The sequence below is a fragment of the Mandrillus leucophaeus genome, unplaced genomic scaffold (assembly GCF_000951045.1).
Source record: "Mandrillus leucophaeus isolate KB7577 unplaced genomic scaffold, Mleu.le_1.0 Scaffold105, whole genome shotgun sequence".
Classification (NCBI taxonomy): domain Eukaryota; kingdom Metazoa; phylum Chordata; class Mammalia; order Primates; family Cercopithecidae; genus Mandrillus; species Mandrillus leucophaeus.
The window spans coordinates 3,506,209-3,522,539 of NW_012098654.1; the positions used below are offsets into that span (position 1 = coordinate 3,506,209).

The following is a 16,331-nucleotide window of genomic DNA, read 5'->3' on the forward strand; positions in this document are numbered from 1 at the left end:
TGTGTGTGTGTGTGTATGGGAACTACCTGTACTATCTGCTCAATTTTTCTATAAATCTAAAAGTGTTCTAAAGTATAAAGTTTATTTAAAAAAAAAAAAAGAGAAAGAGAGTGTGTTGGGAGTCACTCCTTGATCCTAATTCAGTTAAGTCTTCGGACAGGCCCAGTAATTTACATTTTAACCACATTCACAACTGATGCTGCTGGTTCACGAGCCACATCTTGCAACTACTGGGCTAGGGCTCCTTTCAGTTCTAAATTTTATTATTCTATTCACTGACATTTTCACGAGAACTGTGGTAGCCAGCCCGCAAAATGGCCCCCAATGAGCTCTGCCTCCTGGTATTCAAACTCTTGACAATAATGTCTTCCAAGGCTATGTCATAAAAGACATTGCAGCTTTCACTTTGCTCTTATGTGAATCCTTTCCTCTGGAAAGCCAAGGTGCAGTATCATAAAGAAACTCAGGCAGTACGATGAAGAGGTTCCACGTGCAAGGAACTGAAGCTTCTGCCAACAGCCAGCATGAACTCTGCCAACCCTGTGAATGCGCTATGTTGCAATTGGATCCTCCAGGCCCTATGAAGCCTTCAGTTGACTGCAACCTGAGAGGGGACCTTAAGCCACTCCTAAATTCCTGACCCACAAAAACTGTGTGGGATAACAAATGCTGAACGTTGTTTTAAGCAGCAGTCTGGAGGTATTTTGTTACATACATAATATAGGAGTTTAATCTAAAATATGTATGTGGCTAGGCACAGTGGCTCATGCCTGTAATCCCAGCACTTTGGGAGGCCAAGATGGGCCAGATCACCTGAGGTCAGGAGTTCAAGACTAGCCTGGTCAATGTGGCAAAACCCCATCTCTACTAAAAAATACAAAAACTAGCCAGGCGTGGTGGTGGGTGCCTGCAATCCCAGCTACTCAGGAGGCTGATGCAGGAGAATCGCTTGAACCCGGGGGGTGGAGGTTGCAATCAGCTGAAATTATGCCACTGCACTCCACTCTGGGCAAAAAGGTGAGACTTCGTCTCAATAAAAATACAATACAATACAATACAATACAATGCACATAATAGAATTGTTACTGTTGACCCTTCTTGCCCTTACTTTGATACAGCTGGAGAAGTCCTGAAAAAGTATCCAAATTCATTACAAGGTGAAGATCGATTTAAAGAACTCCTCCACATTTCTCAAAGTATTATATTAATAATGAACTATATCATTTCTTCAGGACATAAAGGATATGGGGTGGGAGGACATAAAGGATATGGGGTGGGAGGAGAAGAGAAAGGAAGGAAGGGGAAATGAGATTTTCATCACCTTCCCTAAGCCGGTGCTGGTCATCCTAGAGTAGAAATCTGAGAGTTTCACTTTATTGCTTAAAATCCTTTAATATTATAGTTTCCCAAAGCTTATGGAAGCGAATCCAGACACTGCTCAATGTCTGCACTACACCTACCTAGCAGGCTCATCAGGCAGCATGAGGGATGCACACAAACATGGGCTGACTTTGCAAGACCTAGGATAAGTTACTTCATCTCCCTGCCTTGGTCTGCTCAACAGTAAAATGCAGGTAATTATACTACCACTATCACAGTTACTATAGAGACTTAATACATTAAAACATAAAAAACACTTAGAACAGGACATTGTCTAAGTGCTCAATAAATGTCAGCTATCATCATCATCTGCCATTTCCTCTCTCATAATCCAGACTGTTTCAAGCCATTATGAACTACTGGAATTTTCAAACTCACCCTGTTTCTCCTGCTCCAGCTATGTGAAGATGCCTGCTCCAGCTTTGCCTTCCACCGTGAGTAAAAAGGTCCCTGAGGCCTCCTCAGCCTTACTTCCTGTACAGCCTACAGTACTGTGAGCTAACTAAACCTCTTTTCTTTATAAATTGCCCAGTCTTCAGTATTTACAGCAATGCAAGAACAGACATAATAGTAGTGATTTACCATATTCAACCTTTCTCCTATATTGTTTGTAGCATTTTGCTGTAATATAAAATATTAAAGCAAAATCCTTATACACAAAGAAATGGATAGAGGATGACTCTACAGTAAATACAGTAAATGTACATACTATAGCAAGTATGGTAAAAATGCAACTGTAGAATCTAGACGGTGAGTGCAGGGGTTCTCTATCTAATTCCTGCTATTGTTCTGCATTTAAACCATCAGATTTTTTTTTTTTTTTTTTTTTTTTTTTTTGAGACAGAGTCTCTCTCTGTGGCCCAGGCTAGAGTGCAGTGGCACGATCTCGGCTCACTGCAAGCTCTGCCTCCCGGGTTCACGCCATTCTCCTGCCTCAGCCTCCCAAGTAGCTGGGACTACAGGCGCCCACCATGCCCAGCTAATTTTTTGTATTTTTTAGTAGAGACGGGGTTTCACCATGTTAATCAGGATGGTCTTGATCTCCTGACCTCCTGATCCGCCCGCCTCGGTCTCCCAAAGTTCTGGGATTGCAGACGTGAGCCACCACGCCCAGCCTACACTTGTTCTTAAAGTGAGCATATGTTTTCCTTTCAACTTCTCAATAAATTGCCAATATGAAATATTTTATCAACTTCAAAACAATCCCCAAATTTCAAAAATATAATAATCTTGGAATGTTACCCTTGGTTTATATCATAAAAGAATAGAGGAGGCAATTATCAGAAGAGTCACACTTCAACTTCCATCATTTTACCCAAGGGATAGTCAAGTAAAGTAAAACTGCCCTAAGTGTCTTATTTTCTTGGGTCTCTCAACACTCTTTTAGGCAAACACTTGGTCTTCATCAAGAACAAAGAGTTATAGGTGTCTGTTACCTCTAGAAGCAAGGCAGAAAAAAAAAAAAATCTAAAACCTTTGGAGAGTCACAGTTTGACATCTTCCTTCTCAGCCTCCTTCTTATATCCCAGCAGTCCTAGCCAATAAAGAATGGTTTAACTCTTCTTTCTGAAAAAAACAAATGATTATCGTTCTTTAGGAAATATATTCCTCCTTCCTCTGAAGACTCAGAAGCAGACCTTTCAGGAGAATTTCTGGATTACAGTGTGCCATTTCAGCCAAGGGATTTCCTCTACCAGAGTCCAAAGATAACACATTTTAATGAATGCTTGTTGGACTGTTTTCTTTTTTTGACAATTTGAGCGTCTTCAATGAAAGCATGCCAAGCATTACCACAGAATCATCTTAGGGCAGTGCTTTGGTAAACCAAATTAGGAAACTTTAGAAAAGACTAGAAAACTAGTGAGCTGTACATTCACTTGGAGTTTGCCAGAGAAAAAGGAAAATAACATTCCAGTCACAAAGAATAAATCACAGAGAGCTTTAAGGCTTAATTGCCATGTTTTCCCTCCAAAAGAATCAAAAGTCTATCACACCTGTTTCCTAAATTGCCAAAAATGTGAGTTATAGAGAGAAGAGTCATACAATTTTCAGGAATTTCCATTTCTTCTGTTGTTGAACCTTGAAAAACAACTGCAAGTTGAAGAGAACTCACATGACCTAGAAACTGTTCTGAGTTCTATCAATGTTGAGGAAGCACATTTTTTTTTTTTTAATTTTTTAAACTCTTTTTGTAGAGAGACAGGATTTCCCTATGTTGCCTAGGCTGGTCTCCAACTCCCGGGCTCAAGTGATCCTCCTGCCTTGGCCTCCCAAAGTGCTAAGATAACAGGTGTGAGCCATCATGCGTGGCTGGAAAAAAAATGTTTTCATCCAGAGAGTAAAACTCAATGAAGTGGCATAGCACATAGTACATTTCAACTTTCCCCTCTCAAACATTTCAGCCTACACACTCCAATTTCACACTCAATGAAAGCTTAAGAAAAATGTTGGCACAAATGAAAGTTTTAAATCATTTTAGACTGTTAACTAGCACATGTCCTGCAGAAATTTTAAAACTCACTAAATAAATTATAAATACAGTTATGGGAGCAAAGCACACTGTGGAATATAAGGATGTAGAATAAACAGCTATTCAGAAAGTGTGTCCAATTTTTGTCCCACCCCTAAGTCAAGGGGCAAACCATGACCCCATTGTGGGACTGGGCTGTCAAGCACTCTCCCTCCTTGGCTAATGCTCTTCCCTCTGTTCAGAAGACCTTCCCTGCCTTCTCTCCATGGGGCAAACCTGCACCTCTCCTCCAAGATCCAGCTGAGCCTTTACCTCCTCTACAGCCCCTGATCAGAATATCCGAGGCATAAGTTTCTGGAGCTTTCTTTATGCCTTTCTTTTGTTGTTGTTCTTTTTTTTACTTTCTTGAGATGGAGTCTCGCTCTGTCACTCAGGCTGGAGTACAGTGGTGTGAACTCGGCTCACTGCAACCTCTGCCTCCCAGGTTCAAGTGATTCTCCTGGGCTGGTCTCAAACTCCTGACCTCAAACAATCCTCCTGCCTCAGCCTCCCAAAGTGCTGGGATTACAGGCATGAGCCACCATATCCAGCCTATTCACACCTTTCTGACACCTACTACTCACTATAATATACTTAACAAGCCTCTTCCCATTCCCCACCCCTCAAGGCAGAGCCTGCAGCCCTGGTCATCCTCTATCCCTGTCACCCACCACAGTGCCCAGCAGACAACAGCACAGTCAGTAGTCATATTTACTAAGGATGTACGTGCCAGACATTATGCTCAGTGCTTTATATAATATCAACTCATTTCACCCTTACAACAACCCTATGAATAATATAATAATAAACTATAGTATCCCTCCAATCAGTCTTCCCCAGCCTCCTTAGGAGGTTCCTTTTCGTGTGAACAGGCTGTAACCTACAGGACTCTATCCTGGCCATACTGTCATCTCTTTCCTCACACTCTTCCTGGGCAATCTCCAATCCGGGTCTTCAGAGCTCATTCCAGACCCATATATGACAGGCACTTGGATATCTCCTTGTGAGTGTTCTGTACTTAACATTGGTCATGACCCAAATCTTGTCCATCTCTCTCCCCAAATATGCTCTCTCTTTATGATTCTAACAGAACACTCTATGTGCAGTCACAGTCTAAATCCAATCAGGGAGACAGAAACTACATGGTAATTTGAACAAGGGAAGATTAAAAATCATTAACTATAACAAGAGATTAATGAGAACTTGGCAAATAAGAAAAAGACCTTGAAAGAACATAGCAATAGCTGACATAAAATATAGTAGCAAATATAATATTATGTAACACAGCATATAATTGCCACCACCCTTAAGGCTGAGACAGAGCACCCAAGAAAGAGTTCCCCCAACACTAGGGCTGAGATCCAGACCTTGCTGGAGGGGGATCATACCTGACAGAACTTCAGGAGATCTACTCTGTGAAATTTGCCAGAAATCAGTCCTCTAGAATGCCAAGGAAAGTTGTTTGTGGGGAAGTGTCTCAGTGGGGGCACTCCGCTACCTGGGCAGTAGGAGAGCTGCTGGCCACTAAACTGCAAACGCCTGAGCACTGAAGAAACCCCATGTGCCACATCAGCCTCTCTCGGAACCAGCAAGTAAAACTCTTTCCTCCTCAGTGTCTCTCCAGCACCCTCTACTGACAAAACTTAACACCATGCCAGCTGGCAGAGGAAAAGCAAAAGGCCCAGATTCATTTTCACAGAGCAAGCAATGAAGGACAAACTTCAAGGTGAGAAGCAATAAATCAATAACTGACACAAGCACCATCATCTATCAGTTGTCCAAACCCAAAACATAGAGGCATCCTTGATTCTTCCTCCAATCATCACGTCCTACAGGCCCTACCTTCTTTCTAAGTAGTTCTTGAATCCATCCACTTCATTCCATCCACTTTACTCCATTATGATTAACGTTAGTAATAGTGATACATTATTGTTTAATTAATTATATTACATTACATAATAATATATTATTGTTAATAATAGTGTTAATGCCCCCATCTAGTTTTACTTGCTTGCTTTTTGTTGTTTTGTTTTGCCTCTGGGCCACTGCACATGGGTTTCCTCTGCCCACAACAGCCTTCCGTCTTTCCCCTATTGCCATATCCACTTTTCAGTTAGCTGATCCTTCATCATTCTTCAGCTCTCAACTCTCTTGCTCCAAGTCAGTTGCCCCTGCTAAGTACACCAAATAGAACCCTCTTCTTCCCCACTGAGAACACTTACCACACATTATTGTACAATCATATGTTGCTTAACAATGGATATATGTTCATCCTTGTGTGAACATGATACAGTGTAGTTACATAAGCCTAGATGATACCTATGGCCTACTGCTCCTAGACTACAAACCTGTACAGCATGTTGCAGTACTGAATACTGTAAACAACTGTAATACAATGGTATATCTGTCTAGGGCACTTACCATGAATGGAGCTCACTGGAAGTCGCTCTGGGTGAGTCAGTGAGTCAGTGTTGAGTGAATGTGAAGGCCAAGGACATTACTGTACACCACTGTGAACTTTATAAACACTGTGCTTAGGTTACACTAAATTCATCTTTTAAATATTATTCTTTCTTCAATAATAAATCAGCCTTAGTTTACTGTAACTTTTTTACTTTATAAACCATTTTTAAAACTTTTTGACTCCTAATAACTCAGCTTAAAACACAACATGAATACACCGTGCAGTTCTACAAAGACATTTTATTTTTATAACCTTATTCTATAAGCTTTACTCTATTGTTAAATTTTCTAACTTTTTAATGTTTCTGTTGAAAACTAACACAAACACACACATTAGTCTAGGCATACACAGGGTCAGGATCATCAATATTGCTCTTGCACCTCCATATCTTGGACCAATGGAAGGTCTCCAGGGGCAATGACACACATGGAGCTGTCATCTCCTGTAACAACAATGCCTTCTTCTGGAATACCTCTTCCAGAATAGCTGGAGGCTATTTTGCAGTTAATTATTTTATATGTAAGTAGAGGATGTACACTCTAAAATAATGATAAAAAGTACACTGTAGTAAATACATAAACCAGTAAAACAATCATTTATAATCACTATCAAGTATTATGTACTGTCCATGATTGAATGTGGTATACTTTTATATAACCGGCAGCATATTAGGTCTGCTTACACCAGCATCACCACACACACACGAGTAATATACTGGGCTACAACCTTATACCACATACAATGTAACTAAGCAATAGGAAATTTTCACCTCCATTATAATCTTATGGAACCAATGTCATATATGTGGTGTGGTCCACGATTGCCCAAAATTTCTTTACACAGCACATGACCATAATTCCTTATTAACTAACTCTCATCATTCATACTTTTACCTCTATGAAGGCAAGAAAAATTTCTTAATCACTGAATCCCAAAGAGTTAGCAAGATGTCTAGAACAAAGCAGACACTCAATATCAGCTTAGTTGATGCATGTTGAATGAAGGGGAGTGACATGGTTAGGCGTTTGTCCCCACCCAAATCTCATCTTGAATTATAAACCCCATAATCTTCATTATCCCCACATGTCAAGAGAGAGACCAGGTGGAGGTAACTGAATCGTGGAGCCAGTTTCCTCCATGCTGTTCTCGTGATGGTGAGTGAGTTCTCATAAGGTCTGATGGTTTTATAAGGGGCTTTTCCCCACTTCGCTCAGCACTCACTCTGTCCTGCCACCCTGTGAAGAAGATGCCTTGCTTTCCCTTCACCTTCCGCCATGATTGTAAGTTTCCTGGGGCCTCCCCAGCAGTGTGGAACTGTGAGTCAATTAAATCTATTTCCTTTATAAATTACCCAGTCTTAGTTCTTTATAGCAGCGAGAACAGACTAATACGAGGGGAAACATTTTATGAAGCGAATAACAACGTAAACGGAAAAAATTTTGGCTTTGACATTATATCTGATATGTTGATCAGCATACATGCAATAAAATTATTACACATATGTAACTCTAAGGATAAGGAGACAATGCCTTTGTCTCATGCCTAACAATTAAGATAAAGTAAAATATCAAGTCTATTCCTCAAAAGAAAAAAAACTAATTCAACCAGCTGGCAATTATAAATTTGTATGATTTCAGTATACTGTATGCAGATGAGGAAAAAGACTGTTAGTTTTCAAGGTGAACCGTGCCATCCCAGTGTAGTACGTATATATCAAAGGATTCTGTTTATTTACACCCAATAATGAAAATCAAATATTACAACATGACATTCCATAGCACACCATGCTTCTACAGTAGAAAATCAATACATCCTATTTGTTTTCAGTAACTTGTTTACCCAATCACAGTTCTAGAATCATTATGCAATGCAAACAGTCTTCTAAAGCACTCTGACCCATATGAAATAAAAACTAGGTCCTCTCTGACACTCCCAAAGGGAGTATCTCTCTGGCTAACTCCAGGAATTTGCTCAGGGATTTATGGAGCAGACTGTAGAGCTGAATTGGTATATAAAGTTACTTTGCCACTCTGGGAGGAAACTTAGCCAAATCCGCAATAGTGAGTAGCAATCTCATCCACTCAATGGCCAGGGGAAATATATTCAGGACTGGTAGAACTCACACAAGCCAAAGCACTAAAATATACAAAGTACAACCACCAGGGGCGCTGGCTCACACCTGCAATCCCAGCACTTTGGGAGGCCAAGGCAGGTAGATCACTTGAGCCCAGGAGTTCAAGACCAGCCTGGGCAACATGGCAAAACCCTGTCTCTACAAAACATACAAAAATTAGCCAGGCATGATGGCTAAAATTAGCCAGACATGATGGTTAAAAATTAGCCAGGTGTGATGCGGTATCCCTGTAGTCCCAGCTACTCGAAGGGCTGAGGTGGGAGGATCACCTGAACCTGGGAGGTTGAGGCTGCAGTGAGCTGTGATCATGCCACTACATTGCAGCCTGGGTGACAGAGTGAGATCCTGTCTCCAAAAAAAAAAAAAAAAAAAGGTATAATCTTGAAGATTTAAGCTCTTTTGTTGTTATTGTTTGTTTATATCATTCTCACAGTCTAAAGGGGGAAACAAACTTAGGATACAGACAGACATTATTTCAGCAACTCAGTAATTGTTTAATCCTCGAGATATATTGTGGACAACTGTATGATCTTACTTAAAAGTGTGTGAGTTTATTACACACTTGTTTAAAAAAGACATAGTAAGTATGCTGTTTATTCAAGCTGGGCACAGTGGCTCACACCTATAATCCCAGCACTTTGGGAGGCTAATGTGGGAGGACTGCTTGAGGCCAGGAGTTTGAGAACAACCTGGGCAACAAGGCAAGACCCCGTCTCTAAAAAAATTTTAAAAATTAGCCAGATGTAGTGGTGCGTGCCTGTAGTCCTATTTTTTTTGAGACAAGGTCTCACTCTGTCATCCAGGCTGGAGTGCAGTGGCAGAATTTGGGCTTACTGAAACCACCACCTCCCAGGCTCAAGCAATCCTCCCACCTCAGCCTCCCAAGTAGCAGGGACTACAGGCGTACACCACCACACCAGGCTAATTTTTGTAATTTTTTTTTTTTTTTTTTTAAAGTAAAGACAGGATTTTGCCATGTTTGCCAGGCTGGTCCCAAACTCCTGGCCTCAAGGAATCTTTGGCCTCCCAAAGTGCTGGGATTATAGGCGTGAACCACCGTACCTGGCCACTCTTGGCCATATTTAAACTATTTTTATTCCAACTGATATATATTTCATCTTCTATAACATGTATAGACATGCATAGTCTAATCAAGAAAATCTTGTCAATAAAATGAAACTTAACAAGGGCCTCGGGGATATTCTCTCTACCAAGACTGATCTTTTCCTTTACTTCTACAGGGCTCAGTCCCTCACTTATCTGCTAAAATGTCAGCTTTCCCCAATCGTTCTTTAAGCCCACCACGACCACTTACTCCCTCAGCCAAATCTCAGCTTGCCATTTCCCCTGTGCCTGCTTGGTTTTTCTCCACAGCACTTTTCACCATCAAATCTTTACTTATTTGTATATTACTGTCTGTTTTCTCCCACTAGAATATTTTCTCCATGAATTAAGGAATATTTGGGTTCGTTTCACTCACTGTTGCTTCCTCAGCACTTAGAACTGTGTGCTGAAGCACAGTAAGTGCTCAATAGTGACTGAATGAAAGAAAATAGACAGTCCCGGAAATTAATCTTAATACTGACGCTGTGAAATGAAAAGCTCTCCAAGTGGGAGTGGACATACATTTAAGAGACGATTCCCTTTCATTTAACTTAAAGCCCAAAGGACTTTTCAAAATGAAATTGTTATTCCAACTATACCCAAAAATCATTAAGGCTGCCCCTGAGTGCTCACATACATTTTAACAAAAAGCAAGGAATTCTATGTCCTGCTAAAGCAATGGAAAAAACCCTGATGTAGAAAATGTAAACTGCTTAAGTTTCATATGCGGGTAGTAACGATGTTACATCACACCACTCAAACATTATGAAGGTCACATTAACCACAGGGAGAATTCCGTTTCACCTTTGTTTCTCCACATACACGTCCTCTAATACTACAACTCTTCACAAACACTATATTAGCTGCATTCTTAAACATGTCTACTATCTAAAACATACACAGCAAAATAACTGATGGGTACATTCTCAATCAGGTAATTCTGATAGAAAAAGTATACCATCCAGTGTGCCATCTGGCCATTAAAACAATAGGTAAGACAGAACTGATCTAAATAGCTCATAATATGGTCTAAAAGAGATCACCTTCAAATTTTAGTGATAAAATAAGAAAACAGAAATAGAGGTGTTGATCAGTTAACAAAAGTCAGTAAGCTAAAATGTACAAAGTTCCACACTGCATTTTGTGGTAAGAGACAAAAGAAATAAAATATATGTTCTCCATATAGAAAGACTTCTTAAATCAACTGAGATGAAATAAATAGTATGTACAGGATAATAGAGACAAATGCCCATAATCTAAAATGGAAAACTTCAAAATCACCTAGACCCAAGAAAACAGAAATCACATATTAGGACAATTTGATTTTCCCATGACATGCATGGCGCTGTGGATGCAGTTTATCCCACCTCCAGTCAAGCGAGTCCATGAATAGAAACTCTCAGGTATAAACCACTCCTCCACCACTTCACCCTAGCGTATTCTAGTGACTCTCATGGTGATATGGTTTGGCTGTGCCCCCACCCAAGTCTCATTTTGAACTGTAATCCCCATAATCCCCATGTGTCTAGAAAGAGACTTGGCAGGGGGTGATTGGACCATGGGGCCATTTGCCCCACGATGTTATGGAGATGTTGAGTGCTCAGGAGATCTGAGGGCTTTATAAGTGGCTCTTCCCACTTCCCTCCTCACTCCCTCCTACTGCCTTGGGAAGGTGCCTGCTTTGCCTTTTGCCATGACTGTAAGTTTCCTGAGGCCTCTCCAGCTACATAGAATTGTGAGTCAATTAAACCTCTTTCCTTTATAAATTAAACAGGCTCAGGTATTTCTTTATAGCAGTGCAAAGACAGACTAATACACATGGTTATGTTTTTCTCAACCACTGACACTTGGCATGTCCAGCTATTATAATTTCATTTCTATCTCCCAAATGGTTTTCAATCTGTCCCATTCCATTCCAGACTCCCCTTGGCCTAGGTTCAGCTGTCATGATCGCCTGGCTAAACTACTGCAAAAAGAGGTGTGATGAGATTATACTCCTGCTTAAAACTTCTACAGGATTCCATCGTTCACTGAATGAAGTCTAAACTCCTTAATACTCTAATATATGGATTGGACCTCTGGCCTCAGCCCCTTCTCCTAAATGCTCCAACCCTCCATGTCTTGGCATACATACTTTTCTACCCCCTAACATATATTCCCTTTCTTTTCTGTTTTAAAACATCTTTCTTACTGGCCATGAACGGTGGCTCACACCTGTAATACTAGCACTTTGGGAGGCTGTGGCAGGAGAATCGCTTGAGCCCAGGAATTCAAGACCAGCCTAGGCAACACAAGGAGAGCTCATCTTTACAAAAAATAAAAATTAAAAATTAGCCAAGCATGGTAGCACATGCCTGTGGTCCCAGCTACTCGAGAGGCTGAGGCAGGATTGCTTGAACCCAGGAAGTTGAGCCTGCAGTGAGCCATGATCCTGCATTGCAGCCTGGGCTACTGAGCAAGAGCCCATCTCTTTTGAAAGGGTCCAGTTTAAATGTAATCTCTGTGAAAATTTCTTTGATCCTTACAATCAGAATTATTTGTTGCCTTCAGGGTACTGCCAAAGTACTCTGTTTATATCTCTGTTCAAAGAGATTGTATCTATGTTAATGGAAATCATAGTCTGATGATAGCTTTCGTCTCTTTAACAAAGCACCCTCCTCACCCACTTTATTCTAGGAAACTACCACTTCATATGGGGACCTAATAACATGTAGTTTGGGTGGATCCAGGGTTGCTCACCATACTAAATCCTCCTGGCCACCATGACTTGTTCAAGAATGGGCCCGTGTCTCAGGAAGAACCACTGAGAACCCTCCCCATAACTTCTGCTAGAACCACCAGAAGAAGAAGAAGGAAAAAAAAGGATCTCTTTTTGCTGGATCCGCTAGCAACAGGGATGAGGCCTAGAGCTACAGACAGCCATCCTGGCTGTAACATGAGGAAAGTCTGATAAACCCACTGAAAAGCTGAAAATGCTCTAAGTTGAAAATGCATTTAAGAATTTAATACACTTACTTTACCAAACATCACAGCTTGGCCTACCCTGCATGATATTTGCTCGCAACACTTACATTAATCTACAATTGGGCAAAATCATCTAATACAAAGCCTATTTTATAATAAACTTGAGTATCTCATGTAACTTATTGAATACGGAAAGTAAAACACGAAATGGTTATATGGTACTCAAAGTATGGTTTCTATTGACTGTGTATCATTTTTGCACCATCATAAAGTTAAAAAATTCTAAGTCAAAGCATAGTAAGTCAGAGACTATACTGACATACAAGTCGTGATTGTGGTCAGACTTACATTATAATTAATTGTACTCAGGGCCGAATTAACAGCTACAAGAGGACACCTGGCAGATAAGAGAAACAGCAAGAAGGCCTGTGTGGCTGCAGCAAGCAAGTGTGGGGGTGTGTATCGGGGTCGGGGGGCAGTGAGAAAGAAGGAGGGCAGACAGGGGAGGGGTGGTGGGGAGGGTGGGAGAGAGAAGGAGGGCAGACGGGAGGGAGGAGGAGAGAAGGGAGATGAGGGGAAGCGAGAGAGAGACAGAGGGAGCAGGAGAGAGAAAGACAGAGACAGAGACAGACACCCCCAAGATGGCATTGTGAAAGGTCAAGCCACTGCAAAGTCCCAAGCAGAAGAGGGACAGGATCTGACTTAACTTTCTTTTTTGTTTTTTGTTTTATTGAGATGGAGTCTCACTCTGTTGCCCAGGCTGGAGTGCAGTGGCACAATCTCAGCTCACTGCAAGCTCCGCCTCCCGGGTTCATGCCGTTCTCCTGCCTCAGCCTCCCAAGTAGCTGGGACTACAGGCGCCCACCACCACACCCGGCTAATTTTTTGTATTTGTAGTAGAGACGGGGTTTCACGGTGTTAGCCAGGATGGTCTCAATCTCCTGACCTCGTAATCTACCTCCGCCTGCCTCAGCCTGCCAAAGTGCTAGGATTACAGGCATGAGCCACCGCGCCCAGCCCTGACTTAACTTTTAAAAGGATCTTTAGGCTTGCTGTGTTGTGAAAACAACTGGCATGGGGGTGGGTGTGGAAGTGGGAGGTGGGCAGGGAGAACAAGACCCGTTAAGAACCTGCTAGGGTAACCAGGCCAGAAGTGATGAAGGCTCAAAGAAGGTTTTATCCGATTTTTTTTAAACATCCTGATTTTTTTTTTGCTACCAACTACAACTTTGGAAAGACAGATAAATCAACGCATGATATTCATACTTGATTTACTGAGTATCTACTATATTTAAGACACTCTAATTATTACCTTATCTAGTTACAGAACTATCTTCTTAAACTTAAACCCATATGCAGTGAACTGGAATTCTCTAAATATCCCATATACATTTTACCCCCAAAACCTAATCCTCCCTTACTCTCTTATCTGTTTATCTCATTGATGTTATTTCCCGTCCTAGTTGTTACTAAAGATAATAAGAGAGGAGGTATATATGAGACAGAGCTTCGCTGTGTCACCCAGGCTGGAGTGCAATGGCACAATGTCAGCTCACTGCCGAGAACTCTGCCTCCCGGTTTCAAGCAATTCTCCTGCCTCAGCCTCCCGAGTAGCTAGGATTACAGGTGTATGCCACCACACCCAGTTAATTTTTGTATTTATTTTAGTAGAGATGGGGTTTCACCATGTTGGCTAGGCTGGTCTCAAACTCCTGACCTCAAGTGATCCGCCCACCTCAACCTCCCCAACTGCTGGGATTACAAACGTGAGCCACCACTCCCGGCCATAACTTTCTATATTACTGAAGTAGTTATATACAACTACACATAATTTCATCTAAAGTTCAAGACAATTCTGAGAGAGAAACACCCTTATTTACCTCTACCATTTTACAGGTAATGAAACTAAGCTTAGAAAAATGAAGTAACTTGCCAAAAGTTATTATGCTGGTAAATAGTGGAGTTGAGACTCAAACGTGGGATTCTAACTCATCCACAGTCACTTAAGTCAGAAACCTGGGAATTTATCTTAGACTCTTCTCTCAGCCCCACGCCAGATACCCTCTCTCATTCACTCTCACACCATCACTACCTTAGTTTAGAGCTTCCCCATCTCTAAACTCAGTTACCACAATAGTCCCACAGGTTATGTTGCTGTATCTTGTACAGCCCTCCCCTTCCATCCATTCTCCATGCTATCATCAGATACTCTCTTCAGTTCCAAACACAAGCTTTGTGCCCCAACCCAAGTATATGGTTAGGAACCCTACAGATTATGGGAACAGAACCAAAAGTGTCAAGAGCTTTCTTCATCAGTATGCATGCATTAATTCCAGGACGAGCAACTTACCAAGCAATTTTTGGTAGCATCCCAACTTCAACATTCTCATTAACATTGGCAAGTATGAAAAACCTGGTGATTGCTCAATTTCTCCTTTTGTCTTTCTTCCCAACCCCAAAGGTGTGGACTTTAAGCATTTCAAGGACCTCATCAGATTTAGTCCCACCTTCCTATATTACTCCTTTCTTTTCTTATCCAATCAAAACTTTCATTCCTAAAAGGCCCAAATAGGTCTTGTTTCATAATGAGGTATCAGAAGATACATATTTTAAAAAGAGGATCTCATTAAGTAAGTAGGTCTCTATTCTGGCATTTCATAGGCATGGGGGACAGCGATGATGGTAATAATAATGGCTAACATTTATCAAGATCTCGGTAAGCTGTGAGCCAGGTACTGTTTTACTTGCTTTACAAGTACTTAATTATCTGTTCCTTTAATAATCAAAACCACTCCATGAAGTGGGTATAATTATTATTATTATCACAATTTTTGGATAAGGAATTGAAGAGCTGGAGGAGTTAAGTAACATGCCCAAGGTCACCCAATGTAGTAAGCAGTGCCAGCGCTCCTAACCACCTCATACTAACAACTTCACTATAATGGTAGACTCCAATAGAGATATATGAAGGAGATCACTGTGAGCTTATTCATTCATTTTTAAAATATTTCTTGGGAGTTTATTATATTCTGAGAATTATTCCTGCCACTGGGAATTTAATTGTAGATAATTTCACAAGAAAGGCATCAAATAATACATAAGTAAAAAGCAAAATAACACAATTTTTTACTCTGGAAAAAAAAAAAAGGATAAGGTGATGTAGAGTAATGCGCTACTTTAGACTGGAAGCCAAGGAGAGCCTCCCTAAGGAATAATATTGAAATAAGATCTAAATTATAAAATGAAGCAAACAAAGAAAAAACCTGATGGAACCACATTGAGGCAATTATGATGAATGCAATACACCTCAGTGAGAGTTAGCTTGTTAGTTCCTAAAACAACAGAAAGGACAGGAGGCCACTGTGACTGACGCTAAGGGAGCAAGTGGAGAGTGGTCACAGTTATATCAGAGACTCAGAAGTGTCAGCTATGCTGGCACACAGCCATAGGAAGAAAAAATCTGTATTTTATTCTCAGCAGAATGAGAATCTGAAGGGTTTTAAGTAAGAGAATGAGGTGATCTACGTTTCTGAAAAAGCAATCCCACTCCTCCAACTCTGTGTAAAGAATGAACTACAGGTCAGGCGCAGTGGCTCACACCAGTAATCTCAGCACTTTGGGAGGCCAAGGCAGGTGGGTAACTTGAGATCAGGAGTTTGAGACCAAGCCGGCCAACACAGCGAAACCTCATCTCTACTAAAACTACAAAAATTAACCAGGCATGGTGGCAGGCACCTGTACAGAGTGAAACCTCATCTCTACTAAAAATACAAAAA

The 16,331-nt window shown here is 41.0% G+C and overlaps 1 protein-coding gene and 1 pseudogene across 2 annotated transcripts in view; one reads left to right on the forward strand and one right to left on the reverse strand.

Moving 5' to 3' along the window:
• RERE (arginine-glutamic acid dipeptide (RE) repeats) overlaps positions 1 to 16,331 on the reverse strand; it is a 542,692-nt gene that overhangs the window by 438,061 nt on the left and 88,300 nt on the right. The gene's annotated exons all lie outside the window — the stretch shown is intronic.
• The window catches only part of LOC105540902, a 2,321-nt pseudogene continuing 1,208 nt past the window's right edge, over positions 15,219 to 16,331 (forward strand).